General features: G+C 39.9%; 1 protein-coding gene and 1 pseudogene across 1 annotated transcript in view; both read right to left on the bottom strand.

Annotated features, from left to right (window-relative positions):
* LOC136179336 (NLR family CARD domain-containing protein 3-like) overlaps positions 1–26,032 on the bottom strand; it is a 373,903-nt gene that overhangs the window by 167,789 nt on the left and 180,082 nt on the right.
* LOC136179319 (NLR family CARD domain-containing protein 3-like) overlaps positions 16,876–26,032 on the bottom strand; it is an 84,995-nt pseudogene continuing 75,838 nt past the window's right edge.

Raw genomic sequence — 26,032 nt, 5'->3', positions numbered from 1 at the left:
AATAATGTTGAATTAAACTCACCCTGTCTCACACGTCTTTGTCCTTCTGCTCTGTCCACTCAAAATGGAGTCTAAGCTCTGACTCACAGAACACTTCCCCTTCTTGTTATTTCCTGGAACTCAAAAAGTGATGACTTTTGTTAGTTCAGGGAGCTAATAACATCAACTTCTACTGAGAGTTCTTTCTGTTCCTGTTCTTCAGAGGACAGTGAGTAGAGAAGAGAATCAGGGAGAAAGAGAAGTGAATGACATGAGGTAAAGGTGCCAAAGGTTGGACTTGAACCCGGAGTTGCACACTTGGAGACCTATAGTGTCCACACATGGGGTGCGTCCTAACCGCTAGGCCCCTGGCGCCCCAAATCATGATTTTCAAGCCTTTACAGTATTTTAGTTCATATGCAATGGGAACCACGTCTAACGCTCCTGAACTCTTTAGTCTGAACACACCTCAGCACAAAGACCTCCTCTTTCCTTCCCCTGTAGCTTTAATGAATTCAATCAATTTAAAAAATAAATAAAAGACCACATAGAAACCTTGAATTAAAGTTTGAGAAAAGATTCACAGCATGAAAATATAAACATTGAATTCACAGCCACCTTTGGAGAGAAAAAAAAAGCGTGTCAGCTTACCTTTCTTTAGCAGAGAAAGAAAAAGAAGAAATCAGTTTGAGTACCAGAACAAGATGGTAGAAGTCACATGTTGTCATGACGTCGCTCTGTTTAGCAGACTGATGGACTGTCGGTGATGATGCTTGAACGTCTTTATTCAGTTTGATACTTAACGTTCACCGAGTGCTCGAACTCAAACTGTTACCTAACGGCACTATGAAACCCTGAATCAACATAGATCTTTACTGCGGTCAGCAGCTGCAGCTCACATTGTATTTTACATATTTATTTTATATTTCTATTTATGACATCATGTGGATAGTATTAATATATTAGTCTTTAATTTAATTATTGTTATGAACACATTTTTGATCATCGTCAAACAGCCAAAATCAAAGATGTGTCGTCATGAGAAGCGTTCAACTCTTCAGTATGTCCCACATGTTTTCTGTAAACAAAACAACAACAACATGTCAGCGTCCAGTGAAAGATGATCTGTGTATCGTGCTGCTCTCCTCCTACTCATGATGTATTAACGCTCATCTGTGTTATTCAGATTTATGTAACATAACTCCTCCAGCACACAGGAACTTCATATCTGTACTTGTTATTTATTTGACTCATGTTCTGTACGTGTAAGTCCTGAAACAAAATCTCTTATCCTTGTAAATATTTAAAGGTCGATTCCCCCAGAGTAAAAAAAAATAAAAAATGCTTTATCCGGAAATGAAAGGAAATAAAAAAGTGACAGTTCTGTCTGGACGGTTCAGTCCGTCAGCTAGCTTTGACTAACATTTGCACTCTGAAGAAGAAACAAGAATCACCCCCTCACTCCGTGTCGCCCCTTTTCTCTTTGACTTTTGTTGAATCTGGTTCTGACTGTGGCGAGTCGATCGCTCCCTCGTTTGATGATGGTTTGGATTCTATATTGTGAGAGAGGAATACGTTAGATTGTCTATGATGTAAATAAGATGTAAGTGCTCCTGCAGTTGTAGCTACGTCGAACTCAAGCTGCTATAGTATAGGCCGAAGAATCGAGCGTTTTCTGAGATATTTGAACAAACCCCCTCCCCCTCCCCCCTTTCAAGTGTCTACATCTTTCTGAGACCACCGCATACACTCCCATAACTCTTCCCATAATGCCTTTCAGCTAACAGGCCTGCGATGCTGGAGTATAGCTCCTCCCATTTCAGGGGAATAAAGGTGGACGTGACATCATTTTAGACTAAATTTAAGAAGCTGACATCAACCTGACTTTTGGTTAGTCAGTTGCCTTCACTTTCTTAGAGGTCATGTGACCATATTTATATTTTTGACAGGCTTGTTACATCTTTATCTTGCTTGACGCGTTGCTGCGATAGCATCTCGTCAGTCACACAGATATCCACTTCCTGCTTCACCATCCATTTAACTCTGAAAGAGGCAGTGCAAATATATTCATCTCTTATTTAAATCCTGTTTAAAGTTTCACACAGGAACTTCAAAGTTCAGAAGGGTCACATGTAAGTGAGCCTCCTTCCTATGACCATATTTGGACAAAGGTCAGCTGCAGTTTTTGTCTCAATTTGCAGGAACACTTGAAATAGTGCTGACTCTGCAAAACCTGAAGAAGGCCCCTGACATGGGAGGTAGCATATACGCACATCCAGAAAATGCATTCAAATAAAATCTGATTCACAGATTATTCTCCAATTTCCCATCCTCTCTGCCCTCTAATCCCCTCGTCTAAAATCCTGCGTTCCCCTTCTCTCCTTCTGCAGAAACTCAAAGCAATATCCTGAGTTTGAATCAGCTGGCTGTTTTGTTTCTCTGTCGTCATTTGTTTCTCAGTATGTTCACTCTTGCACCTAGCACAGAAACCTCAACAAAAAAAAAACAGAAAAACGGTGCTGACATAGAAGAAAACAGGAAGAAAAAAAAAAATCAAAAACTGGATTGGGAGCAAAAGTCTGAACTTTCTCACAGAACTCACTGGAAGTTTTTTTCCCTCCTGGATTTGGTCTGGAAACCTGCACCCTGCTCTTCCCACATGGCCTTTCTCTTTCCCCTTCAAGTGGATCACAGCAGGGGGGGGATATTGTAAACTGGCTATATTACAAAGAAAAGAGAATTATGCATACTTGCTGAAACTCAGTGCTTTTTTTTTTTCTTGTCCTTTTTGTTTTGTGCACGATAAATTGAAGGTGCACACGGAGCTGAGCGTCTCTTTTTACTGTCTGCGTCACCTCAGCTCACCTTTCATGGAGGAAAAGAAAAAGAAACTGTCAGCTTCTCGTGTGTCTCATTTTCAAAATGCTGCAATGTCTTAGAATTTGACCGGTGCACATACGAGATTTGCGACTGGATTTTTTAAAAATGATTGATCACATGCTGTTTGGCTTTTTGTATGACTTCTCATGTTAGCATCTTCTTGTTTTTACCATGTGTATCAGAGCAGCTCGTCAAAGTCTCGCTTCGACACGCAAAAATAACAGCTTTTGTAAGGTACATACTCAACAGAAAATGACATAAATATATTCACCGTGTATGCGTGTATGATGAGATGTTGCAACTTCTGCTAGCGACGCCTTCTTTATAGTAAAGCTATCTCCTTTTCTCTACCTCCTGACGCCTGGTGCTTCTGTTCATCTCTGAGCTTTTGTCTCGTTTTTAAAGCAACATTTCATTTTCATTGCAAAGATCAGAATCAGAATCAGCTTTATTGGTCATGTATGCTGAGACACACACCACAAGGAATTTGTCTTTGGTAACTGTGCTCTCAATGTACAAAAGTTATAACATTAAAGATAAAGATAATAAAAGCAAAAACACTAATAAGGCTAAATAAGTCAAGGATAAATCTAACTTTTTTAAACTTATTTTTTATTAGATGAAATTACCATTACAGAGTCATGAACATCAAATGCATGGACAGACATGTTCAATATGTTGTAGACATCTACACGTCTTTTTATCAACAATAAGGACAACTATAAACATTGAACATAATTATAACTGTACAACACAAACATCCATCAATCAATCAACTAAACCACTTTTACTGTTCAGGGTTTTTCACATCTGTAGTTTTAAACTATAAAAGGAGGGTTATTTGTTCAGCCATTTAGTTTTATGAATTTAATATTTTGCCCATGATGTGGATTTCCTTGTTGTTGATATGTTTGATGATGAAGAAATTCGCCGTTGAGACTGACTTGCTTTCAAAGAGTATAATTTTATTTAAGCAAGAAACAGAGTCACTGATCACGTCTGACCAGGAGGATCAAGAAGCCAATAATGATCTCTGTCGAACACACAGAGACAATTGCTTATATGCATCTAAACATCTGCTTTTCATCATAAAAACATCAAGTTACACAACCATATATGGCAATACTCCTACACAACACCTCAATTTAAACATTCCACCTAAGGGGACTCCTAAATCTCCTTCAGATACTATCTCTAGATGCGCCCATTGTAAACTTATATTATCTCTGTCCTGGTTACATCAGACACTTCATAGTCCCCCCTAGCGAGACTATAGTCTCGCAAACGAGATAAATTATACAATTATGATGTTAATTAGCCTCATACGAATCACTTCTGTTCATGCTTAACCTTAGTAATATAGTAAAATTTTTATTTGTGGAGTGTGAGAGCGAAAAACCCATCAGGCAGCTATCTTTCTTTATTATCCATCAAACAATCTAGACAGGAAAAACTCTCTCACGGTCCCTTTGCCCCAGGCAACCCCCTATAGTACTCCAAACCAATTAAAAAGAAAAGGGTTATGAAAACTTTTTAGGATGATATATAAATGCACACATTCAAAACCTCAGAAATAAAATCTAAAAATTGTCCAAAGTCAGGCTGGTCGACCCATCGCACCTTCCAATGGACCTCTCCCTACCTAACACCACTTTCCCTAAGGATCGATAAAGAAAGAAAACACCTGAGGTCCCAATATATGCATCTCATACAGTTCCAGAAAAATATGTCTTGCTAAAAATATCTACTATAAAGTAAAACATACAAAAATATTTATCAATATTACAAGTTACATTGTAATAAACCTTCAATGATTTTTCAATCGAAACCCCTCATCATGATGTCTTCATTCAGGTTTCCGTTGTCCATTTCCATCCTCCATTTTCTTAAGTTTGGTTGTTTCAACTCCATTAATCTGGAAGGATCTCTGGACAATCAGCCACCTTCACATTGGTCTCCCAAATATCATCCTGGGAAGAAAAATCAACAGCCAGTATCTTTGTACATACAAAACCATCAAAGATATTCATTTTTGTATCATACTTTCATCTTATTCCACTACATGATTAACATATACATGATTAATATACATGATTAAAATATTCAATTCCCCCCTTTTATCAATTCACTTCCAGTTCAAAATAATAGTGAGTCAATGTTGAATTCAGATATTCAAAAATGGATATTTCTCTCCAATCTCTATGACCTCCTCACCTTCACTTAGGTCATTACCACTCAGTAGCGGCATCTGAATGTTTTCTCCTGGCATCACAACTCCTACCCATCTCAATATCATAGCCTTAGCAAAGGTCAACAACAGCGTACAAAAACAAAACATCACACACGGTGATAGAAGGGTAGCCACCAAAATCTGAACCACTATAGCTCCTACTGGTCCTAATTGGTCTTGTAACCAGGTATTCGCAGACCATCCCGCTCTTTCTGATGGACCAAATGAATCCCTAATTAGTTTCAAAGCATCTATGACACTAGTCATATTGTCAGTGGCATCAGGAATCAAAGTGTAACAGGCTTCTCCAGTTAGATTCAAAGCTACACAGAGGCCACCTTGTTTGGCCAAAATGTAATCAAGAGCCATGTCATGTTTCAGCAACGTCAATCGATGACTCCTCTGAGTATTTGACAAATATTCAAAACCTTTTATGGTCTCGTTTGCAAAACCTTGCAGGGTATATGTAATATTATCAATATGATCAGCTAAGTATGTAACACCATACCATGGAAACAATCCTATTCCCCATTTCTCTCCCAAACTTATCCTCCAATGATAAGACTCCAAGTTGTGAAATTGTGCCAAATCTCTTTTCTTTCTACTGCTAGAGATTGTCGTAGAGTTATCCTCATCAGACCCTTGTCCCTTCTGAATAACAAAAACATCATACGGAAGTTTCAACTGTGCCATATAACAACATCCAATCCAACCATAAGGTAAAAATAAGTATGCCTTATCGCCACAAATCCACCAGATATCTTTAAATGTTCCCATGGTAAAATTACCCGGTAAAGTTTGATTCTTTACACTTAGAGTTTTACTCAGTCGGCGATGTGGTGCATGAAAGGTCACTGTATACATGTCATCAATAGCCCTTTGATCACGTCGTCCAAATTGCATCATATAGTTATCACATTCTGATATTCCCATAAACATACCATCTCCACCATGAGTACCATTTGAACAAAAACAAGATTTAACCTTCACAGGTGTCACTTCCATAGGATCAGGGACTGCTGTCGTAATATCTTCATACTGATCAAGGAGATTTATATATGATAAGTTCTTCAACCAAGCACAATTCCGTTGAGGTGTAAATAGATGCACCGACACGGCCATCCAATAATCCTTTGGTGCTTGTTGCTTAAATACCAACCACGATAGCGCATAATTTTGACATTTAGAATTTAAAGGTTCTGGTACCGTCTCTAGAATTGAAGGCCATGTGCCTGGTGCTGGAACTCTCACGACACATGGACCACTCAAATTACTAGCCAATCTAACAGAGTGAGTCAACTGTTGGTACCACATATTTCTACTTGCCCACGGGTCTGCAATTTGCAACACCGAGGAATCAAACCCATAAGCTTTCCATTGGGTTTCACGCTTCTCTAATGCATGAAGATGTTTAGTCATGACTTCTGATGTCCCGTCAGCATCTACAAAATCATCAATCAGATTCGACATAGTCATCTGAATTGTTTCAGCTGCCTTAACTAATGTAGATGTAGCAACAGATGTCAACATCATACCTACAGACTTTGTAGACACCGAAGAGCTCATCATTGTTTCGTTGATAGTAGATCCCATCTTTACAACCTCACTTGTAAAATTACTCGCAGCTAGAGTAGTAACCAAAGTTGATACGTTAATACTACTAGTTATTCTCTGAGCTACAGTAGTAGACATCATCTGTTCATCAGTCACCCTTGGATTGACTAGTTGCTTTTGAACCTCTTTAGCCACCGTAACTACTTCAATAGGATCTAGGCCTTCTACCACAAGCATTATCTTACGAGTTCTATACCCTTTTACCCAATAATTGTGATATGGTACAAATTTAAACTCTGGATCCAAATAAGTGCATGTATATTCTCCCTGATCTTCCCCTGTTACATTGATTAGGACAAGTGTACAGTCGTCTACAACCCTAAACAACCTTATGTGATTATACAAAATATACTTTCTTTGATCATGAGGCACACTATTAATTTCAGGTCCTGTTAGCACTATTTCTTCACCACGAGCATTTTTCCAATTAGGGGGATTATTATCATCATTATTCCATTTTCCACATTTACATGGAAGGCGTGCTGAATTCCCTAACGTAGCTTTAATCACAATGTTTACAGGAATTTGAGTTGTAGAAATCATCTGAGGCTCAGCTGTATTTAGACGCAATATCTCTGTGACGTCAGTAACCTTCAGTTTTGAAAAGGTGGATGTCTGCTTTATTTTCTCAATCAGCGGGAGAGTTGATATGGTAGTTGACAGTTTTCCTACTTCAACAACCAGGGGTTTTGCAATTCTAGTTTCATTTAGTACCACTAAAGTCACAATACTGTTTCTGTAACCTAACCCCGATTGGGCACTATGCTCTCCCATATTTACTAATTTTGGGTCATAATATGTACACTTATAGTCACCTTGATCTTCAATCTGAGATCTACGTAAATAAAGACTACAGTCTCCCTCAATCTTTGACCTTCTTCGATCATTAAGCAACACATACTTTTCTAGTGGTGATGTCCCCAATAAATCAATAACCTTACCATGGCTATCTTCCCACTTGACTCGGAATTTCCCTTTCCCATTATTTTCCTTTGTACACTGACATGGGAGCTGAACTGACTTTCCCAAAGTCACTTCTACTCTAGTCCTCGTAACGTTTTGGTCTAACCTTTCTTCGGGTTGGCCTTGGACTCCTTGGTCCAACTGGGTCTGTGGATTTTCCTGTAGAGGCATCACAGCCCTCTGGAGTCTTTGACTCATGCTCTTGAGAAATAGACTCTGTTGTTTCTGGGACATGTTGTAAATCAATGTCACCAAATCGTCTTTCTTGCTCATGGACTGACAAGTCATCCCTGACATCATCAAAAGTGTAATCAAAATCATCATGCATAGCCCCAACATGGTCAATCCCTTCTTCCGGATCTTGACCTTGGGGGTCTGCATGAACCTCTGCTGCTTCTGCAGCTTCTGTTGGCTCTCTTTCGCTTTCAACATCTCGGTTCTGTGATCGTGGAACCTCTTCTGTTGGCGCTTTAACACAATGTGATAAATGATACCAGGTAGGAGACCCTTTAACCTGGACTGCAGTTCCCATACTGCGGATTACTTCAAATGGTCCTTCGCGGCGTTCATTAAACCACTTCCTCCTAAACACCTTCACGAATACCTTGTCTCCAGGTTGCACTGCATTCGTCTTTTGCTCATCGAGTCTCTCTTGCACCTCCTCTCGTTTTTGCCTGTCAGAGACATATGTGTATATTCTCTTATGTAAAGCAGCCATGTAATTAACATACACTCGCATTTCATCTTTTAAAAGGGCTAAACTTGGACCCTTGCCACTTGTACGCAAACAAGGTGTCGGCATCCGTCTGCCCATTGCCAACTCATGGGGTGTCATGCGCAAATCACGGAGCCCACTTGAACGACACACCATTAACGCCAGTGGAAGCGCTTCCACCCAATTCAAACCTGTGTGTTGGCAGATTTTAACAATGCGGTTTTTTAACACACCATTCATTTTTTCACAAGCACCTTGGCTTTGCGGATGATAAACAGCTCCTAAACGTTGTTTAATTCCCAATTTTTGCAGAATTAGTCTTACTGTTTTATCCACGAACTCTTTCCCATTATCTGAGGATATGCGGTCTGGGAGTCCCCACCTGCTTATAACCTCACGACACAAAAACTTGGCAACAGACTGAGCATCTTTCCGCTTAGTTGGACAGGCCTCTGGCCACCTTGAAAATCTATCCACAACAACTAACATGTATCTTTTACCTCCTACCGGTCTTATCATGTCAACAAAATCCACAACTAACTCACGCATAGGACCTATTGGCGTCCTAACATTGTTTTTTAGACAGATAGTACACCTGCTTATGACATAATCAATCTGTTCAAGCAAGTACAGTACCCAAAAACCATATTCTTTCTTAATCTTTCTCCTAACTCCCCCCTTGCACATGGGCTAAACCATGTGCTTTCTAAATCATCAGACCTAGCAGGTCTAACAATTTCATTATCTGAGCATTCACTTATCTCTCTACTTCCTGAACCTTCACTCTTCTACCTTACAATTCCTTCAACATAAATCTAACTCCTTGACCTTTCCTGTAAACAACAGAAAAGTCCTCTCCAACCTCAACATCCATCTATACTCCTCTGAAACCTCTCTTAAAGCGCTGCATCCATCATCTTCCACCCCTGAACCGGCTGCTAATGGGCAAAGATATGAAGAACCTTCTCTCTCTGAGTCTTCATCATCATTGCTCACATCTGTGTCGTCCTTTCCTGGATCCATTCTTCTTATTGGCTTGTCTCCTTTTTTCTCCGCTTTAGCCAACATCCGTCTTACTGCTGGGTCATATCCACCAACAGCTTCATCCGAATCACTCTCACTGTCATCCTCTATGTCCAGTCGTCTGAACTGCTGACCGCTCCAACTTCTCAAACGGGTCTTTTTATGTTTGCTGTCGGAGCTTGGGTACATTTCTATGGTTGTTGTAGCCTTTCCCTTCTCGATTATTTGTTCATCCTCGTCTGTGATGTGATAGTTGCCCTTCTGTATAATCACTGGGAGCTGGGGGTAAACATTAGTAAACTTCACTTCCTTCTCATAAGGCGGGGGCTTCTTTACTAAGGCAGTATGTGAGAAGGGTGTGTTAACCTTCTCCATTAACTTACCCACTGCCTTATCATTTTTCTGTATTTCTTGCATACCGCGACCTCTTTTTTCATTTGCAGCTTCTAACAGTTTCTGTCCTTCATTCTCAAACAACTGCAGAACTCCAAGCTCAGTTTGTCTTTTCTCCATACGCCTTTTTCCCTTTTTCCCCTTCTTCTGCTTTACCTTGTATATAGACACAAGTACCTGTATTGTTTTGATCACATCCGGGTTCAAAGTCCCCTCTACTGGCCAAGGCTGGTCAATGTCAGGCCAACACTTACTCCATTTTTCTGATACTTTTGGAATATCTTTAACAAGAGGATTAGTCTTCTGTACTACATCAACAGGAGTGATTGATTTTGCAATTTTGGTGTCCATCTTTGACATTACAATGACCCTCTTAGTTCCTCGTATTGTAAGTCAAACTATTTAGAAAGCACTGTTACCACACTTTAAAGTGAATGAATTTGCCAACCCCAAAGGAGACCAAAGCCTTCTTATTATAAAAGCAAAAGCACTTCTTTATCACCTAGTGCATCTAATCACACTTATTTATCTTAAAATTATGGAAATAATGTCAATGTTCCATCTCAAAATAGCCCAGGTCAAGCTAGACCATACTCAGACAATGAAACCAGCATTCACAGCACTCAACTGCATTTGAATCAAATCAACTTTTCCATAAATGATCAATCAAATCAAAAATACTCCATTATTGACCAAATGCTTCAATTAGTCAGTCTGTTGCCAAGACTTCCTTCTATATAATTGTAATGTGATACATAGAAGAAACAATGTAAGCCTCTATGCGAAAACAGACTAAGCATGTATCAAAGATGTTGACTATAAAAAATGTGTATACACAGATAGAAAAGTTCAGGTGTTTGTTGAAAGAGTTTGTGGATAAAACCGCACTGGCCTTGATCAAGCTGGATTCAGGATCCCTACATGCTGTCATCCGCAAGCTTCCAGTGTCTGTGAAGTACCCGCCAGGTCTCTCCTCATCTGCCTTTTTGGACTGATCCAGTTCAGACACAATCCATCTGTCTGTCTTCCCTTTAGCTCTCACACAGCATAGTAGAGAGAAACAGAGAAAACAGAAAGAAAACAAAACAAAAGTTTAATCACTCTGAATCCATATACACAATGCAATAACAATTCAGTGAAATATGCACACATTATCTGTAATCTTTATCTATATATATATATATATTTTTTTTTATCTATTGCAAAGGCTGTCTCCCTACTGGGGGTGTGTTTTCCTTCCCTCTGTGTCCCACAGAGAGAAGAAGGAGGAGAGGGGGCTACCTCTCCACTCCCCTTAACAGGAGGTGTAAGCTAATTGGCTTTCTATGTGAGGCAACGCCTCTTGGACCCGCCTCCTAATTTTAGCAAGGGCTTCCAGTCTAACCTGGCTGTCAAAGGGTTAACATCGTCTCCAAACCCTATGGTCCAAACCTAGTGCATTTAATGCACAGACAAGCGCATCTCACCCGTGGGTGTTGTGGGTGCTGTGACACCCCTACTTTCACTAAAATGTACACTTTTTACTAGTGGAGTCATTAAAAGAAAACTTATCGGTCAAGTAAGATTTATTAAGTGACAACTAAGCCAATCATATCTATTTGATTACAGTTGAAGCACGGTAAGGTTACATTTGCATTTAATCCTCCTGTCACTCATCACTGAGTCAGAGCTCAGAGCTCACACATGGAAACATGCTGCATGTAGCATCCTTCTGAAAGAGAGTAAGTCACCCAAACAGAGGTTTTTAAGATAAATCCACCTCACAAACCAGCATAAGTGTAACATTTTCTCCTCTTGGTTGTTATTTTAGCTGTATGTATTTACTCCCATAACTTTATGATGTAGCAGAAGTCCCCTTTGCAGTTTTTCTAAATAAAAGCACATTTTATGTGAAGACCGGAAGTAAAGAGACTAAGGCGTAAGGCAATAAGAAAAGCAAAATAATGGCATCACAAAGAACCGTTTTGAATCTGGTTTCTAGAGCTGACTGGGTTACTCACAATGGATGTTCATAAAGTTAGTGTCTAATTATCTTTTGTAACTTTGTCTTGTTATATGATGTTTCAGCTAAACTTAATTATTGGACATAAAATGAAACAGAATGTGTTGATTTCCTAGAGGGTGGTAATATACTAGCACAGAACACACACACTTCCAAGATCACTGCTCCACCCCTGTGCACAGAGTCTACGTACACAGAAATCAGCACAGTATCCTCCCAATCAACAGCCAAATAGAAAAATGTATTCTTTAATAGTCAAAACCAACTTCTTCACCTATTTTAAACCAAACTATATGTTCTTTTTGAACAGACAAAATTCGCAGCATAATGTGGTCACACACATACGCTCAAACAGACAGAAAGAAAAGTTCACACTCCAATCAGCCGGCAGTTTTAAACTTTATCAGGAATTTTTCTGTTCTTTTCTCGAAACTTGCTACCTGAATGGGTACAGACTATCCTCGCTGGTCTCTCCACTTCTGTTAAAAACAGATACTATATACACTTATGCTATGTATAAACGTCCTTTATTAGGCTCATGTGTATTTATCAGATTAAACAAACATCCTCTGAGGGGCTCATAGATTTTTATCAAATTGAATATATAAAGCCCCCTGAAACAAAGGGCTCATAGGTTTTTAACACTGATGAAGATCAGATAAGTAAAAGTCCTCTGAAACAAAGGCTCATATTTTTTATCAAATCGGATATATAAACGTCCCCTTAGACAAAGGGCTCATAGATTTTTAACACTGATGAAGCAAAAATGTCCCCTCTTATAAGTTACTAAATCGCCTTTTAACCAATCACCTGCTACATATGCCTATTTAATAATACATCTATTCTATTTATCAATCACACATATACAAGAACATTTCCGGATCAAATACACATCTCCACACCACACAGACCTCTCAAAACCATCCAAATCACAACACAAGAGACAAGACACAGACAGAGACAGAGACCGTCCAGCAGCCACACAAACACTTCAGGCTGTATAGAGCTTGCGCGCACACACATTCCAAGAACAGCCGCGCCTCAGCGAGCGCACACACATTTCAGTTCAGATTTTGAAGTCGACTCATTTATAATTTTCCTCTATCAAATCTTTTACTTTGGTCAAACTTTTAACAAATTGTCTTTTAACAAATTATTTCACACTGCATGCTTCAATGCACACTTTTTCCTTTACTCAGCGCTTTTTTCCCACTTTTCTCAAAACTCTTATCTTTATTCCTTATCTTCACTTTTCATCTTTTTACTTCTCATCTTTACACTTCTCATCTTTATTTCCTCTCTTTTATTTTCCTACATTATACGTTTATAATTTATCCAAATACCCTGGCCAGGGATCCCCTTTGTTTTATTTTTACTCAAATTTGACTACTTCTTAAAGCCAACTTTCACTTCAGTGTCTAATTTACACATGACTTACTGTTAAGAGGATACGGGCCCTGTCCTTGTTAAACTTGCATAGTTATTTAGCTAACTGGTCTCGTTACTAGTTGCGCTTATGCTATCATTACCTTTCAACTTTTTATCTCTTCTTCTCTTATTTATCTCTTCTTTATTTTGTTCCCCTTTATTTATATACTTTTTAACTCAATAAACCCCAATTTAGACGGAGAATTACTCCAACATCAACACATCATTGCACTTCAGTTCTTTGACAGTGCGGCCAAAATTGCAGATAGACGACAGAAACAGCTCCGCAATATGTGCAGCAAAAAAGAAAGAAACACTTACGAAGTGATGGAAATAATGAACAAGCTGTGGTCCCCTGCAGAAGGCCCCAACTGATCCTGTTCGTGACGCCAAAATTGATGTGGATTTCCTTGTTGTTGATATGTTTGATGATGAAGAAATTCGCCGTTGAGACTGACTTGCTTTCAAAGAGTATAATTTTATTTAAGCAAGAAACAGAATCACTGGTCACGTCTGACCAGGAGGATCAAGAAGCCAATAATGATCTCTGTCGAACACACAGAGACAATTGCTTATATGCATCTAAACATCTGCTTTTCGTCATAAAAACATCAAGTTACTCAACCATATATGGCAATACTCCTATACAACACCTCAATTTAAACATTCCACCTAAGGGGACTCCTAAATCTCCTTCAGATACTATCTCCAGATGCGCCCATTGTAAACTTATATTATCTCTGTCCTGGTTACATCAGACACTTTACCCACATAAAAAAAAACAAATTAATTAATATTTATTTGCTGATAAATTGGACTTGAAAATCAATTAAAAAGTCAATTCTTGTTGGATTTATATTTTTTCCAAGTTTCCTTAAAGGTATTTTTCTAAATCAAACAAAAAAAGCAGTGTCATGAAAACTGCAAAAGAAGGTGTTCAATAGTTTTTAGTTTTGAAAGGCTCATCTTTTGAAAACAGGAAGGAAATGTTTACAAACACACATTTAGTATTAGTTGTCACGGGATTGTATTTATGTAATATTTTAAATAGAAATTACTTCATTTTATTTGTAATTATATATTTAAACGGGAAAGTAAGGAGCCCCTGAAGTCCTAAAAAGTAAAAGAAAAAAAGAAAATGTATATATTGTGCGCACAAGTTTTTATTTATTATTATTTGTTTTACTTTTTTGGACTTCAGGGGCTCCGTAGTAAAGAGAAATGAATTCTGCGTTTTTTATTTAATTTATTAAGGTCCATCTGTTTTTACAAAACCTTTCATATTTCTCCGACGTCACTTCCTGCCACTTTATCCTGGCGGGACGTTACTGCTGCTGATTGATGCTCACCTGAAAGTAGATCGAATAATTAATACGTTTCAATCTTCGGACCACTTCCGGGTTCACCTGAGGGAGATTTTCTTCACTGGAGAGGATGAAAACAACTCTTCATGAGGTGAGTAACAAACAGTTAGATTTAAAAGAGGACTCGAGCTAACGGTCAAACCTCAGACTGTAAATATGAAGTTTAAATCTCGTGGACGAGGACGTCATGTTTCGGTTTGTCACGTTTTCATCTGGAAAGAAACCCGAGATTTTATAATAATTCATTAAAACATGACAGATGTATTTAGCTGTGAGATGAGTCTCAACACTTGTAGTTTTACAAGTAAATTGTTTAATTTAAATATAGGCTTACCTGCGTTCTCCCACTTTCTCGCGAGACTTCTTTCATAAAACATCTGCTTTTATATTGTAAAGTCATGAAAGGTTTACAGAGGTACTCCAAAACCGACTATTACAGGTAAAGATATCCAGATATGATGCAGAAGAAATGTTTAAAGGGCCTGTCAAAGAGTGTTTTTGAACTTTTCATCACTTTTTCTCTCATTGTTCACCACAAACCAAAAATAACAGTTAGAAGCAAAAGGTAGCCCGCTGCTCTTACAATTATTGTACAAATATTTTAGAGGTGAGCGACTTAATATGTGAAATATTTAGGGACACGTACCAAAGCTATGGTACCAAACTACAGCACGTTGTGCCATTATCTGGACCCCTACTAAAGTGAGCACTTCTAATTCCAGGGTCCGGTCCATACATGTTAACATATCATAAAAGTCTCCAAAGATGTAACACATCACCTCTAACACTGCTCAGGAATGAGGAGACGTAAAGGCATGTAGGTGTTTCAGTCTGAAGTCTGTCAACATTAAAAAGATCAGATCTGCTCCTCTTCTGAGCTTTATGTTGACTTCATAACAATCTCTACTCCTTTAAGTCGAGCAGCAGAAGAGTGTCAGTGTGTAAAAACAAAAGGCTCATTTATTAGCTGAACTGCAGGAGTTTTCCATGTCACTGATTACAACAGAGGCCGATTAGGACGGGACCCTTAAAACATTTAGGGACTAATTAAGAGTATACTCACTTCTTCAGGCTCCACTTTGCATCAGCAGACCATTCAAAATATTAACAACAGAATATGAAGAAGATACATTAGAGGGATTCAAATAGTTCAGTCGTAATTTGAGGTTACTGATGGCGTTTATGTTTTATTAAAGGAGAAAATAACAAATATGCTAATGTCACGACTTAATGGTTAGGCTTAGAAATCAGTTTTTTTTAAATGTTCCCACCACTCCGCTGTTTTAGTAACACCACTGGGAACAAAACTAATCAAACATCTCTGTATATTCATTTCAAATCATTTAGTTAACTCCTCCCCTGCTCTGTGTAAGATGATGTGAGGTTTCCAAACGATATCCAGCAGTCTGCGCTGACGATCGATCTCTTCCTCGTACTCCACGATAGTTCTTTTAAAAACTACAAAAATGTCTTCCGCAGCAGCCGTTAGTCGCTGGTTGATAAACTCTCTCAGACTCTCAGCTGAACACGTTGTTGTGGTTTTATTAAACTTTAAAAAAAGATGAACTAGGACAACAGGAAAGTCTGAGAGGAAATGTAGCTGCGTTCAAATCTGGTGCTCGCGCTGTTTCCTTCCGCTGTGTGTCACACTATAAAGTATCCTACCGACGGTGGAGGTGCTGCAGCCTTTTGTTCCGCTTTCTGTGGATTTATTTTGTTCAAAACATGTTTTTATTATCAGAAACAAGACGTAAAAAACTTCTCTTTATTCAACAAACTAGATTATATTGTACAGTGAGTTACTATGGTTACAGATAGACAGAAAGTGTGTTATTAAGGTTAGCCTACAGGGACAGTGAGTTACAGAGATACTTTATTGATACCGAGGGAAATTCTATAATTACTAAAGTTACACAGGGACAGACTGTTACCATGGTAACATGAACAGTGGTTTACTAAGGGTACAGGGACAGTGAGTTACTATGGTTACAGGGACTGTTACTATGGTAACCGGGACTGATACTATGGTAACTGGGACATGCTGTGTCTGTCTGGAATATGCTCCAATCTGATTTTTTTTCTCCACAATGAAACTAAAATAATGATATGAATTATATACTGAACTAAAGTCTATATTTACTGTGTCATCCAAAACTTCAGGTCGGCTTCATGAATTAAATCATGAGGAATTAACTTTTCCTCGATGGGACCTGGAGCCTGATGAACATCTGAAAACAAACGAGTCAAGAGGACAAAAACATAAACATCAGAAAATAACACCAACTTCATGTTTGAGTCAAATGAAGTTTAATTTCAAAGAAGATTAATGTACAGCCTTAATAAAATCCAGACTGTGATATTTAATAAACAGAAGTGGTTGATGTTATTTAATGCAACATGGCTGTCGTATAAGAGGCGGATTGGAAGCAGTGAAACTTTGTGTTGACATGGTGTCAGTTATTTAAAAAGTAAATCACTTGTAGAATATAGAGACATTATTTGAGTGAATTATCAAGAGTAACACACATGAACAACATGACAGAAAGATCACTGTGTCTGGCTTTACACCAAGAGCAGAAACACCAGCCCATCTTAAAACACAGGGTTAATTAGATCAGACGAGGAACTCGTAGAGAATGTGTTGAAGAAATGTGGAGAACATGTTCCCTCTAAAGTGAAGAAGAGTCCAAGTATTCAGTTACAAACTACAGAGAGACTCAAAGAAAGCTCAACTTCCTTCACACTTCACTTCATTACAGAAGTCCAGTCAAAGATTCTTTTTCTGCCTTTGGATCGCTCCACACTCCTGTCCACTAGGGGGCAGTGATTACAAAAAGAGACATTAAACTTGAACATGAAATATAAAAACATAAGAACAAATAAAAGAGCTGGCATCATCTATCTTTCTTTGTGTTTCCTGACACAGAAATAATCTCTTCAGATCGATCAGTCTGGGAGGAAACTGTGGAAACAGTGACACCTGCTGGCAGAAAGCAGTGATAGCAGCAACAGAACCTAAACATGAATTATTATTTAAATAAAACCCTCCACAGATTGAATTTATTTCTATTTAAAATCCTGAGATAATAAAAACAGAAGGTTCAAACATCAAAGTGTAATAAACATCAGAAGTTAAAAATAAAGATAGTTTGATAACGTGTCCGTTGTTACCCTGACATGATGAATGAATATCAATGATTGAGTCTGCATGTTATTCAGCTCTTTTTATATCATCTCATATTACATCAAATATTCAGGTGCTGACTCTGCACCTGGATCCAGACATCCTGTTTGTAGTTCTTTTAAAAACTCAGTGAAGCCTCCTCTTTGTTTTGATCCAACAAAGAGACGACTGATTTATTATCAGACGACCAACGACTCGTGGTTAAAAGCAGAACTTCACACTTTAACTTGCACAGCTGGAATCAACTTCTACTGTTATCTGTGAATATGAGTCAATGAATAACCTGCACCACTACACATGTCCACAGGGTGGCGCTGCAACAGAAACATTTATATACAAATCAAAGAGTTCATCTTCGGTCGTTGAGTCATGAAGCAGTTTAAATTCAGAACATGAGAATAGAAAAATGTCCGAGGTCATGGTCCTGTGTGTGACAGTGGAGCTGATCTCAGAGCAGCTCAGACTGCAGCACTGAGAGTCATCTGCACTGTGATTGGTCCGTCAGTCTCCCAGTAACACAGCCCAGTTAAAGACTCACCAACACACCAGCTGCTGCTTCCAGCTCTGTGATCAGCAGGATCCTCTCTTTAAAGACTCACCACCTCCACCTGTTGATATAAAAAGACATAAATGAGAGATTAGACTCTGAGAGAGACTTCATGATGATTCTTTATATTATTCATGATAAACACGGACGGGGCTCGCTCCAAGCTATATAACAGAGCTACTGACACCATATGAGCCAGCCCGCAGTCTTAGATCCTCAGGTGGGGGCCTCCTGGTCGTTCCAAAGTCGAGACTTAAAACTAAAGGTGACCGGGCCTTTTCAGTCAGGGCCCCTCGACTTTGGAACGACCTCCCTGAGGAGATAAGACTCGCAGACTCCCTCAATTCTTTTAAATCCCTTCTTAAAACGTACTTTTACAGACTTGTTTTTATGTGATGTCGTCTTCTTAATGTCTTTTCTTACTGGTTTTACTATTTTTATCTTCTTTTACTTCTTACTGTCTTTTATTTATGCTCTTATCTTAACTCCTCTTGTGTTTTAACTTAATGATCTTACTTACTTTGTCTATTTATGTTTTATATTTATATATACTTTTTATTATTATTAATATTATAGTTTTTATTTATCCTTTAACCACTTGTTTCTATTTCTTTTTCTGCTCTTACCTTCTTATTGCTGTTATCTTTTCATTTGCTTTTAGCTCTTTTAGTTTCTTACATCTTTTTAAATCTTTGCTCCTCTTGGTCTCAGCTCGTGTTGTTGGGTTCTTGTGTTGCCTAGGTTCTTATGATGGTTCTTATGATGGTTCTTATGATGGTTCTTATGATGGTTCTTGTGTTGCCTGGGTTCTTATGATGGTTCTTGTGATGGTTCTTGTGTTGCCTGGGTTCTTATGATGGTTCTTGTGTTGCCTGGGTTCTTATGATGGTTCTTATGATGGTACTTATGATGGTTCTTATGATGGTTCTTGTGATGGTTCTTGTGTTGCCTAGGTTCTTATGATGGTTCTTATGATGGTTCTTATGATGGTTCTTGTGTTGCCTGGGTTCTTATGATGGTTCTTGTGATGGTTCTTGTGTTGCCTGGGTTCTTATGATGGTTCTTGTGTTGCCTGGGTTCTTATGATGGTTCTTATGATGGTTCTTGTGATGGTTCTTGTGATGGTTCTTGTGATGGTTCTTGTGATGGTTCTTATGATGGTTCTTGTGATGGTTCTTGTGATGGTTCTTGTGATGGTTCTTATGATGGTTCTTGTGATGGTTCTTGTGATGGTCGGGTTATATATGTCTGTTGGGTATCGTGCACTTTGGGTTCTTTTCTGTTGAATTGTATTTAATTATTTTTAGTATTTTGCATTTGTTTGTTCTTGTTGTTGTTTATGTTCTTCTTTGTTTGCTTTAGTTTGTTCTTGTTTTTGCTGTTTGTCAAAGCACTTTGTAAACCTGTGTTTTTAAAAGCTGCTATATAAATAAAGTTATTATTATTATTCTGATCATATAATATCATCGTTGTCATGATTATTCTGATTATCAGTGATACAGAACATCCAGTATGAAGAGCAGCAGGGACTTCAGTCCTGCTCAGAAGTGAAGTGGGCGTGGAAAGTAGCACGCCACCTTTCAGCTCTCGTGGTCACGTGTTGGTGACTTGAAGCTTAAAGGGACAGAGAGTCCTTGAAGGCATCATCGTGTCAGAGACCGTTGAGTGATGTGTTTACTGAGAGTCCTTGAAGGCATCATCGTGTCAGAGACAGTTGAGTGATGTGTTTACTGAGAGTCCTTGAAGGCATCATCATCATGTCACAGACAGTTGAGTGATGGGTTTACTGAGAGTCCTTGAAGGCATCATCATCATGTCACAGACAGTTGAGTGATGGGTTTACTGAGAGTCCTTGAAGGCATCATCATGTCACAGACAGTTGAGTGATGTGTTTACTGAGAGTCCTTTAAGGCATCATCATCATGTCACAGACAGTTGAGTGATGTGTTTACTGAGAGTCCTTGAAGGCATCATCATCATGTCAGAGACAGTTGAGTGATGTGTTTACTGAGAGTCCTTGAAGGCATCATCATCATGTTAGAGACAGTTGAGTGATGTGTTTACTGAGAGTCCTTGAAGGCATCATCATCATGTCACAGACAGTTGAGTGATGTGTTTACTGAGAGTCCTTGAAGGCATCATCATCATGTCACAGACAGTTGAGTGATGTGTTTACTGAGAGTCCTTGAAGGCATCATCATCATGTCAGAGACAGTTGAGTGATGTGTTTACTGAGAGTCCTTGAAGGCATCATCATCATGTCACAGACAGTTGAGTGATGTGTTTACTGAGAGTCCTTGAAGGCATCATCATCATGTCAGAGACAGTTGAGTGATGTGTTTACTGAGAGTCCTTGAAGGCATCATCATCATGTCAGAGACAGTTGAGTGATGTGTTTACTGAGAGTCCTTGAAGGCATCATCATCATGTCACAGACAGTTGAGTGATGTGTTTACTGAGAGTCCTTGAAGGCATCATCATCATGTCACAGACTGTTGAGTGATGTGTTTACTGTTGATTCATGTAAACTGTGTTTAAATCTAGCAGCAGCAGTTTCTGATTTTCTCTGCCTTTTGGGACAGAAATAACAGCAGACATTAAACACACCTTAAAGAGTTATTTCCACCTGGATGAACTGCAGTGTCTCACAGGTGTGCTGTGTGTAATCTGTCCCTGTGTGTGTTACGAGCCTTGTGGAAGAACAATGTGAACCTGTCTGTGTCTGTGCATCTCACCATCTTACTAATGGAGCCTTTAAATAGCATGGAAATACTGCACCATGACTTTAGAGCAGGTTTTTGTTGGTCCATGGTGCAGCTGCTTTCTGCCCTCTGAGACAGCAACGCCCCACCAACACACCTGAGCACAGGTCATGTTAAGACCTAAACACACTCAGGGGAAAGAGGAAGTGCTGATTCAACGTTTACTGATGTAAAGGTTCAAGTGATTTATCTCAAGTGTCCTCACAGGGAAATGAAAAAGTGTCCCTCTGAAGAACATTTCTTTGTTTGGTGCAGAGTTAACAGAACTTCATGTCATATTTCAGAGATCATTAAACTGAATTTATTCTGACTTCAAATAACAGAAAAATAACAAACATTAACTTTGCTCTAATCTGTTTGATGAAGAATGTCTAACTGCTCTCAATCTGAATGGCTCCTCCTCATGTCTCTTATTTTTCGTCGCTTGAACCGGAAGTCGTTCTGTGCCGCCATGTTGATGGACGTCTCAGGTCTCTTATTTTCAGCACAGAGGATCGAGGAAACTTGAGACCAGCCTTCCAGGAAGTCTTTTTACAGACAGACACGCCCCCTTATCAAATATCACTAACTGACTGAATCAGACTTCAGTGAAACTTCTCAACATTAGCAGAGTTTAATAAGGGAGAAAAGACGGACATTGAAAAGACGCTAAACAGACACAGCAGACATTTAAGTGTCTGTAAACATCTGTCAGTTTGTAAAGAGTCGGTCTGTGATGAGCTGGAATTAAAAAAGTGTTTGACATGAAGATTAACAAAGAACCTGTTTGAAACCTGAAGTAAATTTGGACTTCACACCAACTTTATACGCTGGTTGAAAGCTATGAACAAGCAGCCTAATGCCAGAGTTAGAGTTAATGGAGTAATGTAAATGTATTTTTAAGATCTCTAAAGGTACCAGACGAGGGGATCCATTGTCACCAATGATGTTCGTACTATCTATTGAACCGCTGGCAGAATATATATTAAGGTAGAACACCTGAGCTGGTGGGGGAAGTCATTTAAGGATACCTTTCTGATAGAAAAGGACAGCTGTCATTAAAAGTAACACATGAACACCAAGATTCCTTCAAGTGTTTGTGTCGGCGTGTCTGCGTGTTTACAAACTACTCGCCGTTATATTGTATAGTTTCTGCTTATAATATGTCTACACTCATGAGATGAGATGAGATGAGATGAGATGAGATTCAACTTCATTGTATACAAGTATAGAGTAACGAAATGAGGTTTGGCATCTCAGCAGAAGTGCAAATAAGCAGAAAGTGCAAAAGTCTGTGCTATGTACAGTAATTGAGTGCAAGAGTCTGTGCTATGTACAGTAATTGCAAAATTTACAGATGTAGACAAAAAAAGTGAATTATTAGGTAAATCTGGATGGCTGGGTTAATGGGATGCAATAAATATAAATAAATGCTATAAATAAGTAATGCTACAAAATAAGTGTGTTCTTAGGATTATAATATACAGATTAAGATGCAGTGAGCATGCTATACTAATAATATACAGATTAAGGTGCAGTGAGCATGCTATACTAATAATATACAGAATAAGATGCAGTGAGCATGCTATACTAATAATATACAGATTAAGATGCAGTGAGCATGCTATACTAATAATATACAGATTAAGGTGCAGTGAGCATGCTATACTAATAATATACAGATTAAGATGCAGTGAGCATGTTATACAAGTTTACAGATAATTTAAAGAATATGAACATACTATAATACAATAATACAGATGGATGAGAGATGTGTGTGTGTGACCAGGAGGAGTGATGGGTGTGAGGTGATATGGAGGGGAAAGGGGGGTCAGCAGGGTGCAGAGAGAGAGAGGGAGAGAGAGAGAGAGAGAGAGAGACAGAGTTCAGAGTTCGGGGTGTGAGGTGATATGGAAGGGAAAGGGGGGTCAGCAGGGTGCGGAGAGAGAGAGGGAGAGAGAGAGAGAGACAGAGTTCAGAGTTCGGGGGGTAGAGTTCAGTAGAGAAACAGCTCTGGGGAAAAAGCTGTTCCTCAGTCTGCTGGTTCTGGTCCGGAGGCTTCTGAAGCGCCTGCCGGAGGGCAGGAGGGTAAACAGTCTGTGGGCAGGGTGGGAGGAGTCTTTAAGGATGCCATGAGCTCGCCGCAGACAGCGTGTTCTTTGGACATCCTCAATGGCAGGAAGTGGACACCTTGTGATGCGCTGGGCGGTTTTTACCACCCGCTGTAGCGCCTTACGGTCTGCGACAGAGCAGTTTCCGTACCAGACTGAGACACTGCTGGTCAGGATGCTCTCGATCACACAGCGGTAGAAGTTCATCAGTACAGCTGAAGACAGGTGGTGTCTCTTCAGTGTCCTCAGGAAAAAGAGGCGTTGATGAGCCTTCTTGACCAGACTGGAGGTGTTAGTGGACCAGGAGAGGTCCTCTGTGATGTGAGTCCCCAGGAACTTGAAGCTGGAGACACGTTCAACAGCCATCCCGTTGATGTGAATGGGGTTGTGCGTGCTTCCTCTTTCTCTCCTGAAGTCCACGATGATCTCCTTCGTCTTGCTGGTGTTGAGGAGCAGGTTGTTGTCAGCACACCAGGCGGCCAGATGCTGTACCTCCTCCCTGTAGGCTGTGTCATCGTTGTTGCTGATGAGGCCAATCACCGCTGTATCGTCCGCAAACTTGATGATGGTGTTGGATCCATGTACAGGTCTGCAGTCGTGGGTGAAGAGGGAGTAGAGGAATGGGCTCAGCACACAGCCCTGTGGTACGCCTGTGTTGAGTGTGATGGTGGTGGAGCAGGTGTGTCCTGACCTAACATACTGGGGTCTGTTGGTCAGAAAATCCATTATCCAGTAACGGAGGGAGGAGCTGAAGCCCAGGTCTCCGAGTTTAGTGTTCAACTTGGAGGGGATGACAGAGTTGAATGCTGAGCTAAAATCAACAAACAGCATTCGTGCGTATGTGTTGTTATTGTCCAGATGAGTGAGCACAGAGTGCAGCGCAGTGGAGACTGCATCCTCTGTACTCCTATTGCTGCGGTAGGCAAACTGGAATGGGTCCAGTGTGGGTGGGAGGCAGTTTTTCAGGTGTGCTAGGACCAGTCGCTCAAAGCACTTCATTATGATGGGTGTGAGTGCCACAGGGCGGTAGTCGTTCAGGCCTGTCGGGCTGGAGTGTTTCGGCACTGGGACAATGGAGGTGGCTTTGAAGCATGCTGGCACAGCTGCTTGGGCGAGGGACAGGTTGAAGATGTCCGTAAAAACCCCAGTGAGCTGCTCCGCACATGCCCTAAGCACGCGCCCGTGGGTGCCGTCTGGACCAGCAGCCTTTCGAGCGTTGATCCGGCTCAGTGCAGCGTGGACGTCTGTGGAGGTGAGTGAGAGGGGCTAGTTGTCTGCAGGAGGTCTGGTCGTGGTCTGTGTCTCTCTGTTGTCTCTATCGAAACGAGCATAAAAGTGATTTAGCTCGTTCAGGAAGGAGACATCTGTGGTTATCGGGGTGGAGTTTCTGGGTTTATAGTCACTGATGGCCTGGATGCCCTGCCACATGCGTCTGGGGTCGGAGTTGGAGAAGTGTTCCTCTACCTTCAGCTTGTAGCAGTGCTTGGCCTTGATGATGCCCCTCCTCAGGTTTGCCCTGGATACGCTGTAGGCCATTGCATCATCTGATCTGAAGGCGGTGTTGCGGGCCTTCAGCAGGAGACGCACCTCCTTGTTCATCCATGGCTTCTGATTTGGGTACGTGGTGATCTGCTTCCATGTTGTAACACTGTCGATGGTGGTATTGATATAATCCAGCACAGAAGAAGTGTAGGTGTCAATGTCTGTGTGAGAGCCCAAGGTAGCCTGAGAAGCAAACATACTCCAGTCTGTGTGATGGAACTTGTCCTGAAGTACAGAGTCTGTCCCCGCTGGCCACACTTTAATCGTTGTCACTGATGGCTTCACACGTTGGATGAATGGGGAGTACTTGGGGATGAGGAACAAAGAAAGGTGGTCTGACTGTCCCAGGTGGGGGAGGGGGGTCGTGGTGTAGGCCCCTGCGATGTTTGTGTAAACATGGTCCAAAGTTTTGTTTCCTCTTGTATTGCAGGAAACATGCTGGTGAAATTTAGGGAGCACTGTCTTTAAGTTTAAAATCACCTGCAACTATAAATGCAGCCTCCGGGTGAGCACTCATGCACTTTAACTTGTGTCAATACTGTCCATTTACAACTCTGTTTTTGCACATTTACATTCAATCTTCCATATCTAATCTTCCTATTTAAGACTAGTAATGCTTAGTTAAATCCTGGTTGTATATATTCACAGTCTTAGTTTTGATATTTTTAGTACTTATTTACTTTGTATTTAATATTATATTGTGTTTAGATTTGCTAACATTGTGTTTTTTACTCATATATAATGCCACAATTTCCCAGTTTGGGATCAATAAAGTAATTCTATTCTATTCTATTATATTTACACACATTTCTAAGTTAAAGAACAAGTTGATAAATTCCACTCTTTGTGTGGGAATGTTCTTCCTCATTACGCACAGATCCGTGCTCACACACTGTTGATAGATGAGCCCCCTGGACTTTTCTCCTTTCTTCTAGGTCAGTGGTTCTCAAACTTTTTAGCCTGCGTACCACCTCCGAAAATATTTGGCTCTCCAAGAACCACCATTATGGTAGACGTTAAAAAACACTGTAGGCCTATTTCTACACACATTTCATGCAAGAGGCAAATTAATTCATAAAAAGAATATTATTTATTATTGACTGCTGGCAGCCACACTGTAGGCCTAATAAGGGCTAGTGCTAGAACTGGCACACACAAAAGTGCAGAACAATAAAAATGACAACTTTATACTAACAACCTGTTTGGAAATATTTAGTCTCCAGTGTTTCCCACACTAACACGATACCTGGGCCCAAGTATATTTCCAACCTGTTCTCAATTAATTTTTCATTAATTCATAAAATTGCTGCGTGCCT

The sequence above is a fragment of the Labrus bergylta genome, chromosome 5 (genome assembly GCF_963930695.1).
Source record: "Labrus bergylta chromosome 5, fLabBer1.1, whole genome shotgun sequence".
Lineage (NCBI taxonomy): Eukaryota > Metazoa > Chordata > Actinopteri > Labriformes > Labridae > Labrus > Labrus bergylta.
Note: the sequence above shows the minus strand (reverse complement) of the source record. Positions and strands in the feature narration are given on the sequence as shown.